Below are 13,955 nucleotides of genomic sequence, written 5' to 3' on the forward strand. Positions count from 1 at the left end.
CCTGATCAATTGACATTTGTATGAATATTAGGATTAATTCTTATGTTTTATTCATATTTTGCATGATTCAGCTATTTAACTGATTTATTGATTAAGCAATCATTTATCTAAAATAGAGTGTTTATTCAAGAGTACTTAGTATACTAGGAAGTGACAATCCTAGTAGAATATCTAGACAGGTGAGACCAAGAGGGTATCTTAGGTGGTAATCCTTAATGACGATGAGACCAAGAGGGTATTCTTAGATAAGGATGGTAAATCTCTCAGTTAAGAGTAATTGGTTGCCTAGTTGATAATTAGGTATTTAATCGATCATAAGTTGGGAGCTCGTATCATTGAAACTAGGAATAGGAAATTCCATTAGGTTAAGGAAATTCCATTAGGTTATTTTAGGTTAATTAATTTAATTAATTTAATTAATATTTTAATTCTACACCACCACTACTAATTTGTGACTCAATTAGATTAGTAATTATTTTTGGCAATTAATTTAATAATAAATTTCCCTAATATGCAATCCCTTGGGTACGATCCTCAGAGTATTTTCCAAGTGTTTTATTGTAAACAAAAATATATTACAATTTGACTTGTTCGCTTGCAAATACCGCACTTAATTATATATATTTTATTTGCAATATTTACACTCTCCACGTTCGTAAATCGAAAGGAGGCCGAGTTGCTGGCACCGTTACCGGGGATTGCGACGGTAAAATTTGTTATTCAATTAATTATCTTTTAAAAATAATACTAACCGAAAGATGAATGAGCTAGATGGAAACACAAAAATTTATGTGTTTTTACATGCCCTTTTTAACTTAAAATCATGCTATTTCGATTAAATTCTTGTCGAAAAATAATTAAATATTATAAAATAATTAAATTATATTAAAAATATGAACATGGTGAATTTTAATTAATTTTATAGTTAATTTTTATTAATTTTGAGTATTTTCGACAGATTCGCACAAATGGCGAAAATTAGCTAGGTAGACAATACTCGAAGAATAAAACCGAGAAGCAATTTGAAACATTGAGGAAAATTTATTTCCAGCCTAAGATGATCTAAAAATGTGTGTTAATTCATAATATAATTAATTTTAATTTATTCCCAATTTAATTTGGTCTAAATAAATTATTATTAATTAATTATGGAAAAAAAAGGGTCTAGTTGAACTGCATTGGTTGAACTAAATCTAATGAACTGAACCAGCCACCAATTGGGCTACCTGGAACCGTCCATATGCTTACCCAAATTAGCATTTTATCTGACTAAATAAGCTTGCAAAGAAGCTCTTGAAGAACTTTCAACCTTGCATTCAAACCCCTCCAAAAAATGTGGCTTTAGGGATTTGCCCTAGTCTATTTTTAGCAAAGTTGAATCTCTTAACTTTGCCATGTGTGTGGCCAGCCAAGGGGGATCTCTTTGGCTGATGGAATTTTCTATTTTTATCAGCCAAAATAATTTATAAAAGCCACCCCTTGCTGATCATTCAACTCATCCCTCACACTCTCATTCTCTCTTCTCCTCTCTCACTTTCTCCCAACTTTTCCTTCCCATTTTCCCTTTTGTTCAAGTGCCGATTTCTTCTCTTGGGAAAGAGGTCCTCATCAGCCATTTTTGAGCAGCAATTAAAGTATTCAGAAGCCACCTTGATAGCCGAGGACAATGGAGAACAAAGAACGGAGAACTCAGTCAAGCCGCGGAGAAACACCTGATTTGCTTCTTGTTCCCTATCTCTTTAAATTTCGTTGTTGTTTTGACAAAAATGTTTATGAATATTTATGATATTGAAATGGTTATTTTAACCAATCTAGCTTGAATTTAATCCATGTTGGGTTAATTATATTTTTCCTGCTTGAATTATTGAAATTGTGTTTGTGCTGTTATAGGCCACGGTAAGATGCTTGATTAAGTAAAAAACAATTATTGCAATTTAATTGTTAGATAACTAATGAATTAATTATTAAATCGTATTGAAATTGTAATTAGTCGACACAATACTTAATCAGTGCATGTTTATTCTTCTAAGGTAGCTGAAGTTAATTTAGCATTGTATTTGGCGATACATATGCCTTGCATAACTTGCAAGATTATTGTGATTAAACTGTTTCAAGGTAGAAATACTCTGTTACCTCACTTGATCTTTTTATGCTTGTGAATATTGATTAACCGCTTAGATTGACATTAAAAAATGTTCAAGAGATTGATTAATTTAATAAGTATGTATGAGCAGTAGTTAGCAAATTACCGAATTGCCGTGAATTTGTTCATACCAGTATAACATAAGTTTAATAATTCTAAGTTAAAGGAATGTAATTAATCCAACACAATTATATCATCTTGATTAAACCTTATTTGAATCGTGCATTAGAACCTTTTTATTTTTAAATTTTTTTTACTTAATTTTTAACCCTTAGTTTTTAATCATTTTTAAACCAAAATATTTTCCATCACCAAAATGTTTAACATTAAGTTCATAAATATTCCTTTTTACAGTCCCTATGGGTACGATAACTCTACATTTACTTGTCACTTTATTACTTGTTGTGATTGTGTAGACTTGCATATTTTCGTCGTTCCAAGTTTTTGGCGCTGTTGCCGAGGACTATTTTAAAGAAAAGGTCATTATTTGTGAATCTGTTTTTACATTTTGGTTTATTTATTTTCCTGTTTAAATCTTTACTTACTTAATCTTTCTGTGATTATTTCAGGTGTTTATGAGTATTGACCAAATTATCGACTTACTCCCTGTGGACCCTAAAATAGAACGAACCTTTCGACAACGAAGAAGACAAGCGAACCAGAGAAGGACCGAAGAGATAAACTTTGAGAATATAAATCAAGGAAACGAAGCAAACCTTGCTCAGAATGTTATCCTTATTGCTGATGATAGGGATAGAGCTTTACGACAATATGCCGTGCTAGTATTTAATGATCTTAATCTGGCTATTTGGAGACCCGAAATCGAGGCACAACAATTCGAGTTGAAGCCAGTCATGTTCCAGATCCTTCTGATTGTGGGCCAATTTAGTGGAATGCCTACTGAAGATCCTCATCTGCACTTAAGCCTATTTGTGGAAGTGAGCGATTCTTTCAAGTTAGCCGGAGTACCCGAAGATGCATTATGACTGAAGCTGTTCTCATATTCGCTAAGGGACAGAGCTCATGCCTGGTTGAGCTCATTGCCACCGAACTCCATTTCTACATAGAAAGAGTTAGCCGAAAGATTCCTCATGAAGTATTTCCCACTGAGCAAGAATGTCAAGTTGAGGAATGAGATCACTGCCTTCCAACAAATGGATGATGAGTCCCTGTATGAGGCATTGAAAAGGTATAAAGAGTTATTACGAAAGTGCCCTCATCATGGAATCTCACATTGCATTCAACTTGAGACATTCTATAATGGTCTCAATGCTCACACGAGGATGGTAGTGGACGCCTCTGCTAATGGTGCTCTCCTTTCTAAGTCTTATAATGAGGCTTACGAAATTATTGAGAGGATTGCCAGCAACAATTATCAATGGCCAACCAATCGAGCAGCGTTAGGAAGACGAGTCGCTGGAATACATGAAGTGGACGCTCTCACTTCACTTGCATCTCAGGTATCTTCAATATCCTCAATGCTTAAGAATCTTACCGCTAATGGGTCTAACAATTTTATAGCCCAACCACCTAACCAATTTGATAATATAGTCTGTGTGTATTGTAGGGAAGGACATTTGTTTGAAGAATGTCCATTGAACCTCGAATCTGTATATTACATGGGTAACAAAAACAAAAACCGAGGGAGGCAAGGACTGCAATCCAACTTTTAGAACTCATCGTGGTGAAATCACCCGAATTTTTCCTAGAGTAACCAAAAGGCTGGAACCAGTAACACTTACGTCCAACCTAGACCAACTCAGCCGCCTAGTTTCCCTTAACAAGTTCAGAAACCAACCCAAGCGGAACCATCCAATAGCTTAGAGAATCTATTGAAGGCATACATGGCGAAAAACGACGCCACTTTAAGGAATTTGGAGAATCAAGTGGACCTGTTTGCTACTGAACTCAGGAACCGACCACAAGGTGCTCTACCTAGTGACATGGAGAATTTGAGAAATCTGGGGAAGGAACATTGTAAAGCATTGACATTGAGGAGCGGAAAGATAGTAGAGCCCAACACTGTCGAAGTTGAAAAAGAGCCAGCTGACGCTCAAGATTTAGAAGAAGTTCAACCAAGTGTTGAAATTCCAGTTTCACCAGAACTAGAATCTGCAAAACCCAACAAAGTAACCTCAGGACCAGCTAATTCTGATCAACTAACAACATCGTTAGATGCAGAATTTTTGAAGATGAATAAAGCAGAATCAGTCCTAGTAATAAAACCACCACCACCCTACCCTCAAAGACTTCAGAAACAGAAGTAGGAGATTCAATTTAAGAAGTTCCTTGACGTACTCAAGCAACTACACATCAACATCCCGTTGGTTGAAGCACTTGAGCAAATGCTAAACTACGTCAAGTTTATGAAATATATCTTGTTTAAGAAACGATTCAATCAAGTGTTAAAATTCCAGTTTCACCATAACTAGAATCTGTAAAACCTGAAAAAGTAACCTCAGGACCAGCTAATTCTGATAAACTAACAACGTCGTTAGATGCAGAGTTTCTGAAGACGAATCAACCAGAATCAGTCTTAGTAATGAAACCACCACCACCCTACCCTCAAAGACTTCAGAAACAGAAGCAGGAGATTCAATTCAAGAAGTTCCTTGACGTACTCAAGCAAATTCACATCAACATTCCGTTGGTTGAAGCACTTGAGCAAATGTCGAACTACGTCAAGTTCATGAAAGATATCTTGTCTAAGAAATGAAGACTTAGAGAATTTGAGTCGGTAGCTCTGACGAAGGAATGTAGTGCATATCTTCAAGACAAACTACCCCCAAAATTGAAGGATCCTGGATGTTTTACCATACCGTGCAACATTGGAGCAACATATTATGGTAAGGCATTATGTTACTTAGGTGTGAGTATCAACTTGATTTTTATGTCAATATTTAGGAAGTTAGGGATAGGAGAAGTTAGACTAACTACAGTTACGCTTCAACTAGCAGATCGATCCTTAGCACATCCAGAAGGAAAAATCGAGGACGTATTGGTATGTTTAGATAAGTTTATCTTTCCTGCTGACTTTGTAATTCTAGATTTTGAAGCAGACAAAGAAGTACCAATCATCTTAGAAAGGCCATTCCTAGCAACTTGAAGGACCCTTATTGATGTACAGAAGGGCGAGCTCACTATGCACGTTCAAGATGATCAGGTAACATTTAACGTCTTTAAGCCTATACGATTTCCTGACACAATAGATGATTGCTCTGCAGTGTCAGATTTAGAGGATTTAATAGTGGAGAAGGAACTCAACTGTGTTGATGACCCACTGGAAAGAATTTTAACATCGGATCCTCCAAATGATGAAGAGGAGGATGAATATTTAGCTTTACTAGAAGCTAATAAAAGGGGATTTAATCCGTAATCCCGTTTTGAATCTTTGGAGTTAGAAAAGAGGGACTATTCCCAACCAAAAATGTCGATCGAGAAGCTACATAAATTAAAACTCAAGGTATTACCTTCTCATTTAAAATACGTTTATTTAGGTAACGCTTCTACTCTGCCTGTAATTGTTTCAGCAGAATTAACCACTAAGCAAGAAGAGAAACTTATCTTAGTTCTGAAACAATTCAAGAAGGCCATCGGATGGACCATAGCCGATATTCGCGGTATTATTCCATCTGTATGCATGCACAAGATTATCCTCGAAGATGGCAAAAAAGGGATGATCAATAGACAACGGAGACTGAACCCCATCATGAAGGACGAAGTAAAAAAAGAAATCATCAAGTGGTTAGATGCGGGTATCATCTATCCCATCTCAGACAGTTCATGGGTAAGCCCAGTTTAGTGTGTGCCAAAAAAAAGAGGATCACGGTCGTAGAGAACAAGAACGACAAGTTGATACCGACTAGAATAGTTACGGGATGGAGAATTGTATCGATTACCGAAAGCTGAACATGACGACTAGGAAAGATCACTTTCTTTTACCATTCTTGGACTAGATGCTGGATAGACTCGCAGGATCAGATTACTACTGTTTTCTTGACGGATACTCAGGGTATAATCAGATTACAGTAGCACCGAAAGATTAACATAAAACGACATTCACCTGCCCATACGGTACGTTTGCATTTAGACGCATGTCATTTGGTTTATGTAATGCACTTGTTACATTTCAAAGATGTATGATGTCTATTTTTACTAACATGGTTGAGAAATATTTGGAAGTTTTTATTAATGATTTTTCAATATTCGGAGATACTTACGATGATTCCTTAACCAATCTAACTAAGGTACTAAGGTGATACGAAGAAACGAATCTTGTACTCAACTAGGAAAAGTGTCATTTTATGGTACGAGAAGGAGTTCTTCTAGGGCATCAGATAACGACACATGGGATTGAGGTAGGCAAAGCAAAGGTAGACGTTATTGAGAGACTCCCACCTCTAACATCTGTAAAGGGTGTTAGGACCTTTTTGGGCCACGCCAATTTTTATCGAAGATTTATCAAGGACTTCTCCAAAGTTGCTAAACCCTTATGCAAATTATTGGAGAAGGACTTTATATTCAAGTTTGATAAGGAATGCTTAAAAGCCTTTAATGATTTGAAGAGTCGATTAGTCACGACACCTACAATCGTCACACCAGACTGGGATTTGCCATTTGGATTGATGTGTGACGTAAGTGACTTCGCAATTGGAGCTATTTTGGGCCAGCAAAGGAACAAAGTTTTTCATCCCATCTACTACGCAAGTCAAACCCTAATAGGAGCTCAACTAAATTATACGGTAACAGAAAAAGAGTTACTTGCTATTGTGTTTGCTTTCGACAAGTTTCGATCTTATCTGGTAGGTACCAAAGTGACTGTCTATACGGACCACTCGGTAATTAAGTATTTACTTGCAAAGAAAGACGCTAAGCCAAGGCTGATCTGATGGGTACTTCTACTTCAAGAGTTCGATCTAGAAATTCAAGATCGAAAAGATCGAAAGGGAGTCGAAAATCAAGTAGCAGATCACTTGTCCAAATTGGAGCCACAAGAAGGGAATTCTCCTCTTATACCAATTCAGGAGACGTTTCCAGACGAACATATCCTGAAGGTAAATCATGTCCATAATACCCTTTGGTTTGCTGATATTGCTAACTATTTAGCTTGTGGTTTGATACCAATTGATAAGATGTATCAACAAAGGAAAAAGTTTCTTCACGATGTGAAGTACTATTCTGGGAAGAGATGTGTTTAAAAAGTGTGTAGATCAGATGATTAGGAGATGCGTGGCAGAAGATGAAATACCGAAGATTTTATACCACTGTCACTCAGCTCCAAGTGGGGGACACTTCGAAGGTACACGTACAGCGGCCAAAGTATTGCAAAACAGATTCTTTTGGCCAACACTATTCAAGGATGCATATGCTTATGTGAAGAGCTGTGATTGATGTTAAAGGGTTGGAAATGTCACCAACGGAAATGAGATGCCTCGAACAAACATCATTGAGGTAGAGTTGCTCAATGTATGGGGTATTGACTTTCTTGGTCCTTTTCCTCCGTCTTGCGGTCACAAGTACATACGAGTAGCAGTAGACTATGTGTCTAAGTGGTCGAGGCTGAGACATATCCGACAAATGATGCTAAGGTTGTAATGAAGTTTCTACAGAAGCATGTGTTCACAAGGTTTGGAACCCCAAGAGCTATCATCAGTGATGAAGGATCCACTTTGTGAACAAGTGGTTAAAATGGTTATTAGACAAGCACGGAGTGAAACACAAGGTTACAACAGCTTTCCATCCGTAGACAAATGGGTAAGCTGGACTGGTAAATAAGGAGATCAAAGGCATACTTGAGAAGGTAGTCTGCCCGAACCGACGAGATTGGTCCACAAGATTAGATGATACTTTATGGGCTTACAGAACAACATACAAGACACCGTTAAGGATATCACCCTATAGGTTGGTCTTTGGGAAAGCCTGCCATCTACCATTGGAGTTAGAGCACAAAGCTTACTGGGCTCTTCAACAGCTTAATTTGGATCCTAAGCTCGCGAAATAGAAACGAATGTTCCAACTCAATGAGTTAGAAGAGTTCCGAATGTTCTCATATGAAAATGTCAAATTACTTAAAGAAAGACTCAAGAAATGGCATGACAACCACGTTCGAGTTTGAGAATTTTAAGGTCAGCAAGTCTTGTTATTCAATTCCAGATTGAAGTTCTTTCCAGGTAAGCGAAAATCACGTTGGTCTGGTCCATTTACGATTCACCAAGTCTATCCATACGGAGTTGTTAAACTCCAATGTAAGGGAGGTAATTTCCGAGTTAATGCTCAGCGCCTGAAACATTATTGGGGAGATAAAATTGAACAGGATAAAACCTCGTTCATTTTATCAGATACTTAATTTTTCATTTTTCTTTTTGAATAAACGATTTAAGGTATATTTTCGGGTAAAGTATTTTTAAATAAATTCTGTCTAGGAGATTGGAACTTAAGCGGGACCGTTTGTGACCCCTCCAATCTTTCCTGGGAATTTATTTTGACATAATTTTCCAAGAAATTATCCCTTAAATGGAAAAATAAATTTTTAGTTTCAAATAAAAGGGTCAATTTTGATCCAAGTTTTAATTTATGACTCAATTTTAAATTTTTATTAAGTCTAGGGACTTAATTGAATTATTTTTAAAATTTAGTCAATCTTTTCGTAAATAATAAAAAAACTAGGTGCCTTTCTTTGTGAATATTTTTAAAAAGCATCTAAAATAAATATATTTAATATTATTAATAATTTGATAAACTTTAATATATAATTATATTATTTATAATTTATATATTAATTTTTATCAACTTAGCTTAGAATTAGAATTAATTAGGAATTTTTTTTATTTCTACACAATAAAATAAGAGATGGGGATCAAAAGTAAATATGGGCAAGTAGTAAAGTGTGGCAATAGGTATATACATGTCTAGGATTAGATCTAGGAAGAGCTTGATACTTAAGCAGTCAAATTGACTCACTTCCTTTTTTTTTGGAATCCTACCTGGTGTATAGTATCTATTCACTTTAAACAATGAGGGCGTTGTTCATTTTAAGTTGGGGGGACCAAAAATTGAAATTATTTCCACTCAAAATAAAAATTTTCTTTTAATTATGAATATGATATATTTTTCTTCAATAAATTTGAATTTTGTTAAGTATGCTAAATTTAAGTATGAATAAAGTTTGATTATTTCAATAAATTGTTATGTTAGCTTAATAATGACATGAAATGTATTTCTAATAAAGCATGCAAATCATACCATGAAATTTTAGTTCTTTAGGAAAGTTAGGCATGCATGAAAGTTTAAGTCTTTAGAATTGATTTAGTAGTTGCTTGAGGCGAAATCCTAGGAAGCATGGAACGTTGAAAATGATTTAGGCAACTGTTGTTTGGACCGTTTGAGCCTTTCAAGCCAATCATGATAAAATTTTTATCCTTTGAAACCCAACTTTGAGACTTTATGGCCTAATTTTATTTGAACCCTTACAAAGTTAGCCATCATTTTTCTTAATTATCTTAAAAATGTCTCAAAAACTAAACTCAGTACTATTCAGAGTATTCTTTGAAAATAAGTTTGGGTGAGTTGCAAAGAAGTATGAAATGCTCTAAAAATTGTAGTACATGCAGTAAAATACTTGAAAAAAAACATATGTACTTGAAGTGAATTGCACTAAAGAGCATGTGAAAAGGAAAGAAAAGTTGATGTATTGAAGGTAATTATTTCGAAAGGTCTGATACAAGCTGAGTCTAGGGTTTTTTTTTTAAAACCTAAAATTATCTATCTTTTACCTACCCCTAATCCTAGCCACGTTACAACCTTGTTAAAGACCTATTGATTCAAAGTTCCAATGTTACCTACATTAGTGGAGAGAAATTGCTTTGTTCAACATATGAAGACATCAGTTAAGCTTAATAATTGCAGTTTAATTTTGAATAAGGGATTAAAATCAAATTGGTAGGGATTAACATGTCTTTATTAAGAAGCATTTAGTCTAATTTTGCTATTGTGGTAATTGTTGAGATTAATTTGAACGATATATATACTTGAGTAGCATAATTATAAAATTTCTTATTTTTGAGCATAAGTATATTGATTTCATGATTTTGGGAACAATGTTGTTCTGAAGAAGTTTTTTAAAAAGTGTTTTCGAGAAAATTCTTTTCAAAATTTTGCATTACTCGGGACGAGAAATGAATTAAGTTTCGGGTCTGGAAACATAAAAATTTATGTGTTTTTACATGCCATTTTTAACTTAAAATCATGCTATTTCGGTTAAATTCTTGTTGAAAAATAATTAAATATTATAAATAATTAAATTATGTTAAAATATGAACAGGATGAATTTTAATTAATTTTATAGTTAATTTTGATTAATTTTGACTATTTTCGACAGATTCGCACAAAAGGCAAAAATTGGCTCAGCAGACAATGCTCAAAGAATAAAATCGAGAAGCAATTTGAAGCATCGAGACAAATTTATTTCCAGCATAAGATGATCCAAAAATGTGTGTTAATTCATAATATAATTAATTTAATTTATTCCCAATTTAATTTGGGCTAAATAAATTATTATTAATTAATTATGGAAAAAAGGGTCTAGTTGAACCGCATTGGTTGAACTGTATCTAGTGAACCGAACCAGCCACCAATTGGGCTACCTAGAACCGTCCATATGTTGACCCAAATTAGTATTTTATCTGACTAAATAAGCTTGCAAAGAAGCCCTTGAAGAACTTTCAACCTTGCATTCAAACCCCTCCAAAAAATGTGGCTTTAGGGATTTGCCCAAGCTATTTTTAGCAAAGTTGAATCTCTCAACTTTGCCATGTGTGTGGCCAGCCAAGGGGGGTCTCTTTGGCTGATGGAATTTGCTATTTTTAGTAGCCACAATCAGCTATAAAAGCCACCCCTTGTTGATCATTCAACTCATCCCTCACAATCTCATTCTCTCTTCTCCTCTCTCACTTTCTCCCAACTTTTCCTTCTCATTTTCCCTTTTGTTCAAGTGCCGATTTTTTCTCTTGGGAAAGAGGTCCTCATCAGCCATTTTTTAGCAGCAATAAAAGTGTTCATAAGCCACCTTGATAGCCGAGGACAACGGAGAACGAAGAACGGAGAACTTAGTCAAGCCGCGGAGAAACATCAGATTTGCTTCTTGTTCCCTATCTCTTTAAATTTTGTTGTTGTTTTGACAAACATGTTTATGAATATTTATGCTATTGAAATGGTTATTTTAATCAATCTAGCTTGAATTTAATTCGTGTTGGGTTAATTATATTTTGCCTGCTTGAATTATTGAAATTGTGTTTGTGTTGTTATAGGCCTCGGTAAAATTTAAAAGCCCAGTTTTACTACAAGTGTACAGTGTTAGTTGTTATGTTTATAGCTCCGATGGAACATAAAGTATTCCAATGGGTCGAACCCAAAGGAAGATGCAATTGAGAAATAACTAGTCTACACAATAGAGTCTAAGTAGCTACTAATACGATTTTATTGTACAGTAATTCATAACAAGATCAGTTTGTAGGAAAATTCAATATTCTATACTAGGGACTAAAGTGCAAGAAATGCAAAACTAAAAGACTATCCAGCAAATAAATAATGAGGGTTTGTTAACTTCAATGCAGTTCACTGAACCTCGAACAAGGGACATAAATCGCGTAAATTACCAAATGGCTCCATTTTATTACTGATCTCAATTTCACCGACTTAGATGAACTAGGTCTGATTTATCTTTTAATCTCACTGGTTAACCTGGGACTAATGAGCAGGTGCACGACAAGATTACCTTCCGGTCTTACTTTATCTCGATTTTCCCTTAGGGGCGTCACTACCTATGTTCTTAGTTCTATTCGGTTTAGTCCAATTTATTACGATTTAGTCATTTGTCTTAAAATTTTAGTTTTCCCACATCTCCATCAACCAACCTCTTTTGAGGTTTAGCTACTCATGCTCAAAGTAAAAAAAAATAAACATAAAAATGTAAAACAAGGAAACCATGAAAGTAAAGCTTAAGAAAAATGTAAAAGTTGAGATTTTTATGCAAGAAAACTTAACTAGCATGAAACCAAAACCATTTAACATGAAAATCTAAAGAAGAAAACATAAAAGAAACATGATTTAATATATTGAAAGTAAAATACACTGAAATACATTAAATGAAAGCTTATAAGGCCTTGAAAGTAGGGTACAAGAACTAGAAATGCAAATAAATCTTAGCTACAGTAATAACTAATTGAACTAACACTAGAATAACAAGAACAAGAAGAAAATGAAGAAAAATAAACTCTAATCTAAGGTAAAAGAATAGAAAAATAAAAACCCTAAAAAAGTGCATAGAAAAACTAAAGAAAACCTAGAGAAAACTAAGCCTAAAACTAAGCTAATGTGTGTATGTCTCCTCCGCAGTAATTTTTTGGTTTTATTGAAGTGTATTCTGATGACTTTTTGTTGCCAAAAGTTACGCTACACGAGCCTTGTGTGATTGGTGGACTGAGTAGACAAAGACTACGCTTTTTGTCCAAATTTATCCCCTTGACGAAGAGGATATCATGATACCTTAGGCAGTGTTGAACATTGGGGTCTTCCTTCGAAGCTGGATATCACAACCTAAAGAGGATATCACGATACCACTGAAGGGAGTCTTCACTATTAGAGGTATCAAGATACCCGTGCCCTAGGTGTCGTTCTCGCTCGTTTTTGACCTCCAACGCGTCCTTACATCACTCAAACACATGTTAGGCCTCCCAATGGCACTACAGGCCAATTTAGGTCACAAAATAGACAAAAATGAGACATTTTCACTTATTTAACCAAATATATGAAAATAAGGAAAATAATGATAAACTACGCGAAAGACGCTATTTTACTCGAGAAAAAAATCCTTAAGTACGTTAGAAAAGCATAATTTGCCACATCAATTTGTGGCAGATCACTAGTCCAACTAGGAAGGGGAGAGGGGCTAATAGGGTGTGTTTCCTCTCATATGTATTTTTATAGGAATTCAGGCCTCTCATTTTATTGGGCCCAATTATATATGATTTCTTGACTTTTAACCTAACACTTTAAAATTAAATCAACCCAAAACATATTTTTCTATTTTCCAAAATAAACTTCAATATATTTATATTAAATAATTTTCTCATCTTAATTTTACCATGGTAAAATTATGACAATTTAACCTCTGGTAAAATTTCAAGAAAATTTGTTCAATATTTCACTACTCAACATATTCACTATAACCGAATGATTTATTTTCATTTTCGGGCTTTAAAATAGCTCAAAAATATAAACTCATTCTTTCAATCATTTCTGAGTAATCGATGTACATTTACAAATGAATCATTTCTCATTTTCGTTTCCATTTTGAGAAACCTACATTCAGTTCCAAATGATTTCATTTCTCTATTTCGTAGAAAACCATAATCATTTTTGAATGTTTCCCATTTCTCTATTTCTATCAATTCTATTCATTTCGATTCAAACACGCAATTCATTTTGGTTTCAATGAGCTAGTAAAAGGACCAATTGGATATATGTAATTAGCGCTTAAATGATTTATAATCAAGTTTCGCCTTTTTGCCTATTAGTTATAAACTCATTTAGTCACGAAGTCATTTTAAATTTAAAATTTATGGTTGCTTTGTGTGATGTATGTTAAATGACGAATATACCCATGGCTGTCTATTGTATGATTTTGTTAGAAAAAGCATGTTTTAGGGTTTTGTATGATTATTTTACTTAATAATTTATGATTATGCATGCATTTGTCTTGTGTGATTGGTGTTTTTGTGGTGTAATTGGTGATCGATAAGAAGGTCACGTAAGT

The 13,955-nt window shown here is 34.5% G+C and overlaps 1 non-coding gene across 1 annotated transcript; it reads right to left on the reverse strand.

Annotated features, from left to right (window-relative positions):
• Positions 1–3,264: 3,264 nt before the first annotated feature.
• Positions 3,265–3,371, reverse strand: LOC121216483 (small nucleolar RNA R71). Its single transcript, XR_005912665.1, has one exon. It is a non-coding gene; the product is annotated as a small nucleolar RNA R71 (small nucleolar RNA).
• Positions 3,372–13,955: the final 10,584 nt, after the last annotated feature.

This window comes from Gossypium hirsutum, chromosome D04, assembly GCF_007990345.1.
Source record: "Gossypium hirsutum isolate 1008001.06 chromosome D04, Gossypium_hirsutum_v2.1, whole genome shotgun sequence".
NCBI classification, from domain to species: Eukaryota; Viridiplantae; Streptophyta; class Magnoliopsida; order Malvales; family Malvaceae; genus Gossypium; species Gossypium hirsutum.